Here is a 10,541-nt window from a genome sequence, read left to right as displayed (position 1 = left end):
ATAGATGTTGTTTGGCCTATTTAGCGTAAATGCACAAGTTGGACAGTGTTCTACTCCCTCCACACACCGTGGCGATTTCCTAGTCATACCAGCCAGCGCACAATTGTCACGGAGCGCCAACTCGATCACCTTTCCATGAGCAAATGTGTTATGTTTTAAGAGCATGTTACCTCTGAGTCTGAACCCCTATATGAGCGATACCTGCTGTATTCAGCTGTAGTATTCGGTCTTGCGGCTGTCTTGCCGTGGAGGCAGCACATCCCTGCCTGTTTCCCATCTCCTCTTCCCTCTACACGCCTTCACAGCGGAGGCGCGCATACAGTCTACTGCAGAGTGGTGCGCGTGACGTCAATGCTGGAGCGGTTCCTTGGCTCAGGAGGAAAAATGGGGAGAAAATTGCGAGGTGAGAAGCGCCGCTTTTCAAAATACAATTACGCATGTTTGTAATGTATGGCAGTACAAATGGATCGCATATTTTTTTAATAGAGTAACAGTGCAGTCGCCTTCAAATACTAAGCTATGGTTGTGAAACGTTGCAGAAGAGGTAACGACACTTATACTCGGATGCGTTATGTAGGGAAATGGTGAAAAATGATGGCTGGCAGTGCTGCCGGGCTCAAATCGTCTCTATTTCTATCGGCCTGAGGAATGGCCAAACTGCGAACTGTGGAGAGAGTTGGCATCGTTACATTTGTTTTGACTTGCGTAAAAATGCACGTCTAAATTAGCTAAGTCTGCAGCATGCAGTGAGACCTGCACCGGTTTCCATCGTGGATTAGGTAGGCTATTGCATCTCGCGCAAATACATTATGTAAAACAATTTACTGAAATGAAGGGTACATTGTCGATCGTCCCGAGACAGTATAGATTGTCGATAATCCTAAATAACGCACAAATCTTTGTAATCTAATCGCGTTACCGTTTGAATAGCTAATGCTGCCGGCCTTACTCGGCGCCCTTAGCATTGATAACCCCACCGGTATGGGGTGAAGATATGCCCAATGATTGGATTTTATGTAGTTGAACAGGTTAGCATGTCAACATGCAGTGCTCCTGTTGGCTTTTGGCCAAGATGTTATGCTGTCATAAATGATTCCAACAAGGGCCTATCTCCAGCCAAATTCAAGTACTCTGATTGTAGAATCCTGTTACCTGTAAATTACATAGTGATGCTGAATACGGCATAAGATGGTATCTGTCAGCATGTTTGCACTGTAATTGTTCTGGGGGAAAGTAGCTGTTGATTTTGTGTATAGCACTACAGCACTGTGGGAATTTATTTTCTTCCAGTGTGCTCCTCTCTTTGCCCCAGGGCAGAACTGTTAAGGCAAAAATATGTTCCAGCAGTGTCTCACAGCATCATTGAATAGAATTTAAAATGCTTTAAAGAACCCAAACTAGCTTCATGTTTAGTAAGAGCATGAGAAAATAATGGCTGCCATGTCCGTAAACAGTGGTTAGTCAGTTTTGAATCAGCAGTCAGCCATTGTTGAATTCGGAGCAGGCCTGTACTATGAACTGGTAAACATTCCTATGGGCCGAACAGTAGTGAGGCAGATGAAGTACTGTGGGCCCAATCTCTGTCCACAGAATTATTTGTATTATCTTAATTAATGATTCAATAGATTCAAAGATTAGTAGACTAGCCTTTTCAGTGAATAATGAAATACATTAATAATGAATTAGTACACTGTTTTATAACAGTTTAATCATTTTTCTAGTGAAAAATATTCATGTTTATTTGCTTTGTCTGCACATTGCCTCCTGGTGTTAAGAGTTCAACGTTCAACCTTTTGTTTGTACATATAGAAGATAAAATGTGACCGCATGCAATTCCCTTGGCAGCATTTCCCAGTGTGTGCCTGAGCTCAAGGCATTGATTGCTCTGAATTCTGTCTTGAGCTGTGTTATTCCTGCAGCCATATCTCTGTAATGAGAGATTGTGTTATTTACATCCAGTCATTGAGGGTCTGCTGCATCTGATATCTCTATCGATCACAAGGAATGGTCAATACACAAAACTGTTATGCCTTGTTTGTTTTCCTTTCTTTTCCCTTTCAATATCATGTTTCCCATCAAATCGCCTCAGCGTTAAGGACAACCACAGAGACAGTTCATTGAAGCTTTTGCTCTACTGACATTTCGAGTCTGAGCTCAATGGGACACCGGTATTAGGATGACAGCCGCACTCATTGACTTGATTTGTGCCACAGGCAGTGATGTGTAATGTCTGGTCAGGGAAGCCTGGCGTAATTGGCCAGGATATGACTGAGCCTTCGTCTGGATGACTGGTGCTGCTACGAATTGGGAGAGGGACTAGAAAGGGGTGTGTCCCACCACTCTAGCCCAGCTATCTAGACAGTGCCTCAGTAGTGAGAAGCCTGAACAGCCTTTGTCTGAGCTCTAGTCCAGTATGAGGTGTATGGACACTGCCTTCTCCATCACAGATGTGCCTTACATGGTAGTTACCTCAATGTTGTCAACCATTACATATTCAACTATTGATCCTATTCATGTTAGAGTTTAAGCTTTTGAAAATGTCTTTGCTGGATGCTTTGCTTTTAGGCAGAGTGTATTCCCCCTGAAGACAATGTAAAGGCTATGCTGAACTGATATTTTTGCATATTATTTGGGCACACCACTTTTACCCAGACAGCTAACCTAAGTAAGCTATTTATGCATTCAACTAACTTGTGCTGCCGGGCAGTGAAGGAGATTGTCCTGCGCTAAGTGAAGGCTAATAGGGACATACATTACCAGCATTGATTCCCAGGGTGTCCTGGAGGGAGCTGTACATCACTGTGGTCAGTCCTTAGAATTGACTCCTGTGGGGAAGTGTTAGTGTCAGTAATAGACACCGCCATATGAAAACAGTGTTGCATGGGGATCATTTTCTGCATCATTGGTTAGGGCACGGTTTGGTTTTCCGAAGCATATTGGCCTTATCTGCTTCATGTGGACTGGTTATGAAATGCTTTACCACGCTTGAGTTGGGCCCAAGAAAGGCACCAGTGGGGCAACAAATGTGGCTGTGTTCCTCAGTGGCTCAACACCATTCATGTTCAGACAGGGAGAATGACTTCATGTGTAGGGTCAACGTGTCACCATCATATCATGACTGTTTTTTTCCCCACTTGTTAGTCTCTATTTTTTGGCCAATAGGCCATAATATATATTTTTCTGTAATTTACTTGAATAAAAATTAGGTCTTATCAAGAACATATACGCTGGATTCCAAATGTCAGTATTCACTGCTTGTCTCACTTGTGTTAGGATTGCTATTGAAATTAGTGAATCATGTCTATGCTTAGGTTGTCCCAGTGCTATTTCCCTTTGTAAGAGAGAGGGATGTCAGGAATACAGTGATTATGATATCACCTAATAATGTTACTAAATAATGTTCTTTAAACAAAATTTTCCCAGTTGGAGGTCAGAATCCTTGTCTTTTCAATTGATCTGGAATAAGTTTTCTCAATTTATCAAGTTTTCTGGAGTCCAGCACAATCTAGACATCCCAGGACCATGGCCTTCTACAAAACCAAATATGTTTATTGTTAGAGTTCTACATCAAGCATTCTGATTAGCAAACTCGCAATGATAATCATTCTGAGAGTTAAACATTGCTGGTGGTTGTTTTATTAACTAAATGGGTTTTGCTACACATTACTGCATGCATATATTAGTGCTGGGCCAGTGGAAGCTGGGCTGGGGTGGGCTGGGGCCGTTTGCACAGGCTGTGTTTTATGGGAATACCCCCTGGGGTTCTCAACATGTGATGATCCATGTGTAATGGAGGATAATTGGCCCAGTGAAGCTCGACAGATCAACAGGAGACAGCAGAGACAGTAACGGTCTCTGGGACAAAACATTTTGACAAGCTCCCTGGCTTATGTCCACTCCGACATTCAGTTGTGAAGTTATTGAGAATGTGATCCAAAGATAATGTCACCACTTTTAAGGCCCTGTCCTCTGGAACTTTCTGTTTTGTTTTTCAGCACCATTTGTCACAATAGAGACATTGTGTACTCAAGCTTAGGCTTTCTCCTATTGGATGCTGGTATGTTTATGTTCTGGTTGTGAAGTGGTGGATTGGGAAGGGGGTCACTGTGTCTGTTTAAGGCAGCGTGTGGTTGTGTGCTCAGGCAGTGTGAAGCTCTGCACGTTTTCCTCTGTGGCCTAATTAAAAGTACAGCCTCACGGCATGCACACTGCCTTCTGATGGATCAGCACCTGACTGAGTCTGTGACACTATCGTTGGCTCATCCCGGCTCCTGTCTTTTCCTGATTTGTCTTTTTCTTTGTTTTATCTCTCAACAATCTTTATCTTAACCTCTTTTCCTGAGACACAAATGGCCATAGTATTTTATCACCACTTGTTTCGGTTGACTGACCAGCCATGACCATAACCCCTATGGCTTGGAGGAACCTGGATGTGTCCCTATATCATGTCCCTGACACACTTGTATGTCTCCTGCTCTTCCACCTTCTCCAACTCTACTGCATCCCCTCACACGACGTCAGTGCCTTTGTCTCTTCTAGGGCACTCACACAGTCATAAACACACACTGTCTTTTCCTGTGTGTCCATCTCTCTCTCTTTCTTTCTCTCTCTCTGTCTCTTTTCTCTTAACCTGTGACTGAACCATTCCATACATGGTTTCTATAGCAAAAGATTCAATGCTTGTATCCCTGGCAACCATGAAGTCTGTGATATCTTTGCGTCAGCATGAGCACAGAGAATCACTTCTGATTTTCTGTACCCAAGACCTGGCCATATGATAAGAAACAGTAACACTGTCAAATTAAGCCAAAACCCACCCATGATGAGATACAGTACGGCTCTGTCAAATGCAATCATACATGTTTTTTTTAGGGATGCACCGATATATCGGTCAATATCGGCCTTTACTTATATCGGCTATCGGCAAATTTATATGACATTTACCGATGGCAGTGGCTAATGTTTAAAATAAATGTTGTCCTACGAATATTTGTGTTTTCATTCTTCTAAAGGGTATAATCGACAAAAAAACCCTGTAAATAAACAAAGAAAAAATATCAATATCAGCATTGGTTATCAGCCAAATTGTTTGTTTATTCATCGGTATCGGCCCAGAATTTCACAATAGGTGCATCCCTAGTTTTCCTCCATTTCTGCTGCCACATTTGTGTATTTACTGAATAGTTTTTATAATAATTGGGGAAGTATGGCAGTATCAGTTAAAACGTTTAATGCACTGATGCATTTTGTATCAGACATTTTGTCTAATATGAGTATGCATCTGTAATTTTTTTGTGTCCTCCTGAAAATGTCCTACAGTGATCTGCAGTGGCACAATAAGGTCATGCATGGACAGAAATGAATGTCAATTAGAGGAGGCTAATCCAAGAAGACATCTGGGGGCTAAAAGGAGTCCAAATCACAGGGATGCAGTTTGAGTGTTCAGCTGCCTCGTTCTGGCCCACTCCAGACTGAGCGCAGTGGGGATGCTAAGGTGATTGACATGGGGAATGGTCTATTCATCTGAGTGTTTAAACAAATAATTGCTATGGTAACAAGGCATTGTGGAATGAGCCAACTGAAGCAGATTGGTTTGGTTTACGGACAAGAAGAGGGAAGGGAATTGGACAAAAAGAAAGAGAGAGAGAGAAAGACAGAGACAGAAACGAAAAGAGAGAGAGAGGGAGAGAGGAACAGCCTTCTGGGCATTTCCTGCTGTTTCAGGGCCTAGTTGGAAGAATTGTATGTGAGGATTTTCCCCTTTCCCTCGAGGTACTTCTTGGGACGCTGCATAGAGATGGGAGGGAGCAAGTGATCATTTAGTGACCCTCTCTCTGAGGTAGGTGTTGATTATTCTTATGTTTTCACTTGGTTGTTGATAGGAAGGATGCTCTCCTTTGTGTGAAAGATGTCTGTCACACTGGTCAGCATTTGTGTTTAAAATCTTAAAAGATCCTCATAGGGAGAGGTATCATATGTAGGCTGTAGAATGTGTACTCTGTTGTTGCATACTTACATTAATAACTTGTAAAACTTGGTGATTTGACCCTGTGATTATAATAAATATAATGAACTCATTGGATTGGATTCAGCTCTAAACTATGGGAAAAAATCTGAAACTGAATTGAACTGAACTGGGGTTTTTTTTGTTGTACATATTTTTTTTCATCCAAAGTCATTTCACATTCGCTTCATGTTACTGTGTCTTGAGCTTTTTGTGCGTGAGCAGAATTCTAAAGCTCTGTGCTAACACACCACTGAGAGAGTGGGGTCACAGATCAACAGCACGATGTGACAGACAGTGGACAGAGCGAGTGTCCGGTGTTTCTAGAGCTCCTCTGCTGCTCAGAGAGCCCCTGGTCTGACCACGCAGCACCTGAACCCCTGGGCCTCTCCCCATGTTCCCCAGCGTCTGTGTTCAGTCTTTGATGTTCAAATCTAATGACTAATGAGGCACGGCTGGCGTCAGAGATGGGGCTCAAGTCAGCTTGATGCTGTCATTTGCTGAATTTGGGCTTTAAAGGTCAGAAATACTTTTTCTTTTACAGTATGTCCTTAAAGGAGAATTTCGGTGTGATTTTGACCTAAAGTGTGTTGAAACATGATACCGAGGGCAGTACATTTGCGAACGTAGCGTTATCAGCGTCATGGACAAACCGCAGATTGCGAAAGCTGTCAGACCCAAGTTTCCGTCGTATTTATCAATCGTTCAATCCTTAGTGTAAACTGCGACGCATTGAACTGCAATTTGGATTAACACCTGCTTTTACAAGGAGGAAGTATTTAGGCGTAGAATAGACGTGCGCTTTCAGGAGCAGTCTTTGTACATACCACTTTCCCCTGGATCCTCCCATGAATGCATATAGACAGGTCATCTGCTGGAAACATTAGGCCTAGTTTTTGGTCAAAGTTTTCTCCATGGATTCCTGGTCAGAACCCCTATTGGAATAGATTAGAACTTGGGGCATGTTGAATTTTGTCCAAAAATCCAATATGGCCGCCGTATTCCAAAATGGCCCATTTTTACACACTATTTGCTATGCTATGGGGACTGTGAGAGCGCAGTGCGCCTGTCACTTGATCTGACAAATCTCCCGACACGGTATGGACAATAAGACTGAACATTTAAACAAAACGAGACATTTTAAATTAATATGATCTGGGGGGATGATTGGCATGATTGTGGACATTGTAATTTGTACCAGACCAATATCATGTGAATGAATGAATGTACGGAGGGCTGAATGTTTGGATGCGTGGTGAAGGGAATTAGGAATGGAAGATTTGTTTATCGGTAAAAGTGCTGGAAGCGTGACATCAACTCAGTTTGGGGGTTGCAAGCGCGCACATAACATCTTAGGGTAACTTCTTAAATTTGTCATTGCATGTTAATGCTGTACTAGCGACTGTTCTCACCAGTCTTCATGGCGGCCTTCCGTGTACAGGGGGCAAGCCGGTTTGCAGACGGCGAGAACTTTTTCAATGTTTGGGGCGTGCTCCCGTAGGGAAGCGCTCATTAGCGCAGGGGTGTTTGTGGCAAACTTTTCTTTTCATTGTTTTCTTTTGGAAGCGCAGTTTTTTGTTAATGCACTACTATATTAGTAGTAGTATTGTGCTGCGCAAGGGTTTCTAAGAGATGAAATATTGTTTCAAGATGTTAATTGAATTGTGACCGTGATTTGGTTGTGACCAGTGCTATTTAAGGCCTGGGGTTGCTTTAGTAGAGAGATGCATCTCTGACGAGAGAGGACGTAAGTACCGTTGCTATAACAGGGGCCTAGAAGCGTGGGCATTGTCCTATCTTTGTTTTCTGTTTGTCCAGTGTTTGTTTGTGAATTGTTTGTCACTTAAACCTGCTGGTAGCCTACTAGTAAATAATAATAATAAAAGTCGTAATTGGCACTTGGATTTCTACCTGAGTCTTCTCTCTACCTTAACTTAAACAAATTAAAACATATGGCATTTAGACATTTTCCCAAAAACTCAATATAAATTCAATAATATGGCCCCAGCCGTGGCGCAACTGGCTGGGGCACCTGCACCGTACGCCGGCGACCCGGGTTCGACTTCCGCCCCGTGGTACTTTCCAGATCCCACCCCGACTCTCTCTCCCACTCACTTCCTATCACTCTCCACTATCCTGTCGCATTAAAGGCATAAAAAAGCCCAAAAAATAAATAAATTCAATAATATCCCCAAAATGTGGGATTTTGGGCCTAAGGAAGGAGAGCACCGGGCTACTCATTCCACCAACGAGTTACCACTGAGGAAAAGAGCACAACCGATGCTCATCAGATGACCCCAGTGAGTGGTTGGGGATGTACAGCTGGATCATAGAATTGAGATAGCCGTAAGCAGATCCAGTAAGTGTCCTATAGGCCAAGGTCTATTATAAGGAGTCAAGGTAGAGTAGGAGAGGAGTTACATGTGTCCTCTTTGGCTGATTGAAGACCCGGCGTGCTGCAGCATTCTGAATCATTTGCAACGATCTTACTACACAATCAGGCAGGCCAGCTAACAGTGAAATAAAATAGTCCACTTTGGATATAACCATGGCCTGCACAAGAAGTTGTGTGGAATCTTGTATCAGATAAGGTCTGATCTTCCTAATGTTGTAAAGGACAAGCCAACACGATTTTGCAATTCAGGCTACATGCTCAAAGAAATTAAGTCGGTCATCAATTATGACGCCAAAGTTACGTGCCAATCTAAATGGGGTCAGTGAAGAGGAGTCAAGCTGGATGTTAATCTGTTGGGGAATAGCTGTTTTAGCTGGAAACACCAAAAGCTCAGTTTTTGAGAGATGAAGTTGAAGGAGTCGGTCTGTCATCCAGACGGAAATATCAGGCATGCAGAAATCTGATGGGAAACAGTCCTCAGGTGGTAAAGACAGGTAAAGCCGTCCGCATAGCAGTGAGTCAAATCCATGGGAGTGAATGGTCTCACCCAAGGAAGTGGTGTAAATAGTGCCCTAATACTGATCCTTATGGCACACCTGTGGTGAGGTCATGATACTTTGATACAAGACACACTGAAAGAACGCCCTTTAAGGTAGGATTCAAACCAAGATCTTTCCCAGAAATTCCCTGTTCAGAAAGTGTAGAAAGGAGAATGTCATGGTTTACAGTATCAAAGGCTGCAGGTAAGTCTAGTAGAATTAATACTGATGACTGAGCAGACTCATGATTTGAGGTGCTGCTGTTTACGGGTTTGAGTCGGGCGTGTTTTTTTTTTAGCAAAGACATAACCCTTGCCTGTTTAAAAGAAGAAGGAACTATTCCAGAACTCAGTGTAGTAGTATTAAACACATGCATGACTGCTGGTAGAACAGCAGGTGTATAAGTATAGTATATAAGTATTTAAGTATATATACTCTTTTGATTCCGTGAGGGAAATTTGGTCTCTGCATTTATCCCAATCCGTGAATTAGCACACACTAATCCCGGCGCAGTGAGCTGCCTGCATCAACAGCGGCGCTCAGGGAGCAGTAAGGGGTTAGGTGCCTTGCTCAAGGGCACTTCAGCCGTGCCTACTGGTCGGGGTTTGAACTGACAACCCTCTGGTTACAGGTCCAAAGTGCTAACCAGTAGGCCACGGCTGCCCCAAGTGTGACAGATTGCAGAAGAATAGACGGGACAGGATCCAAAGGGCATGTTGTTGGATGACTTTGCTGAAGCCGTAGAGAAACCTCTTCAAGAGGAGAGAAAGAGTCCAACAATTCACAGGCAAAGCTCTCCTAATGGGCTCATCAAACTGAGCACTTATCCTGTTGTGATTGCAGTCAAATATGACCGATTGACAATTCTTCTCTCTAAAAAATATTGTTAACTCATTCTCACTACCATGAGGCTTCTTGGCTTTGTTAACACAGGGAATCTGAACATATTTAACTTTTTTAACTGTTTTATAGAATACCCATGTGTATTTTCGGTCAAATGACTGGCCATTAGAAATGAATGGGTGAAAAAATGGTCAGTGTATAAAATTGAGTCCAGGCACATACTTATTGATCAGATGGACTGTATATGCACTTCTGTACATTAAAACACCCTCACTCCCCCTCTTTGCTTCTATGCCAGCCCCCATTGGAAACTTTCCCCAATGGAATCTTCCCCTTTCTGACTTGCATGAGCTCAGGTCAGTGAGGCCTGCAGGCCATAAATACCAAATGGAAGTTTAAAACTGGTTATATCCAATAGAACACAAGTTGATACAAAGGTCTATCACAACATTAAATAAAATGTGTGTTACTGTATATTTATAACAAGTTATAATGCAGCTGTCATTTTTCACCAGGAACACAAAACTATACTAAACATAAAACGAACACAACAGGAGGGTGAAGTGAACTTTCAGTGAAAATGTTGCAGTCATCTGCTGACAGTGAAGTATGGCATTGGTGGAGGATTGAGAAGAGACTTGAAAGTTGAAAAAGTTTTCTACTGTCAGTTGCGCTCTCAATCTTGCTCTGATAGAATGTCTTTTTTGCAAGTGTAACAGTGAATGGAAAAGATAATAGCAAAGACTGGTAGTTACTAAGA

General features: G+C 42.6%; 1 protein-coding gene across 1 annotated transcript in view; it reads left to right on the top strand.

The window, feature by feature from the left end:
- The first annotated feature begins 346 nt into the window (after window positions 1-346).
- The window catches only part of fbxo41 (F-box protein 41), a 55,071-nt gene continuing 44,876 nt past the window's right edge, over window positions 347-10,541 (top strand). The window contains exon 1 of the mRNA XM_076294729.1: window positions 347-403. The gene's annotated coding sequence lies outside the window, so the exon portion shown is untranslated. The remainder of the gene's footprint in view (window positions 404-10,541) is intronic.

Source organism: Alosa pseudoharengus, unplaced genomic scaffold (genome assembly GCF_046254945.1).
Source record: "Alosa pseudoharengus isolate Yale_2024_CS ecotype anadromous, Long Island Sound unplaced genomic scaffold, YU_APseudo_1.1 YU_APseudo_1.1_scf_2, whole genome shotgun sequence".
Taxonomy (NCBI): domain Eukaryota; kingdom Metazoa; phylum Chordata; class Actinopteri; order Clupeiformes; family Clupeidae; genus Alosa; species Alosa pseudoharengus.
Note: the sequence above shows the minus strand (reverse complement) of the source record. Positions and strands in the feature narration are given on the sequence as shown.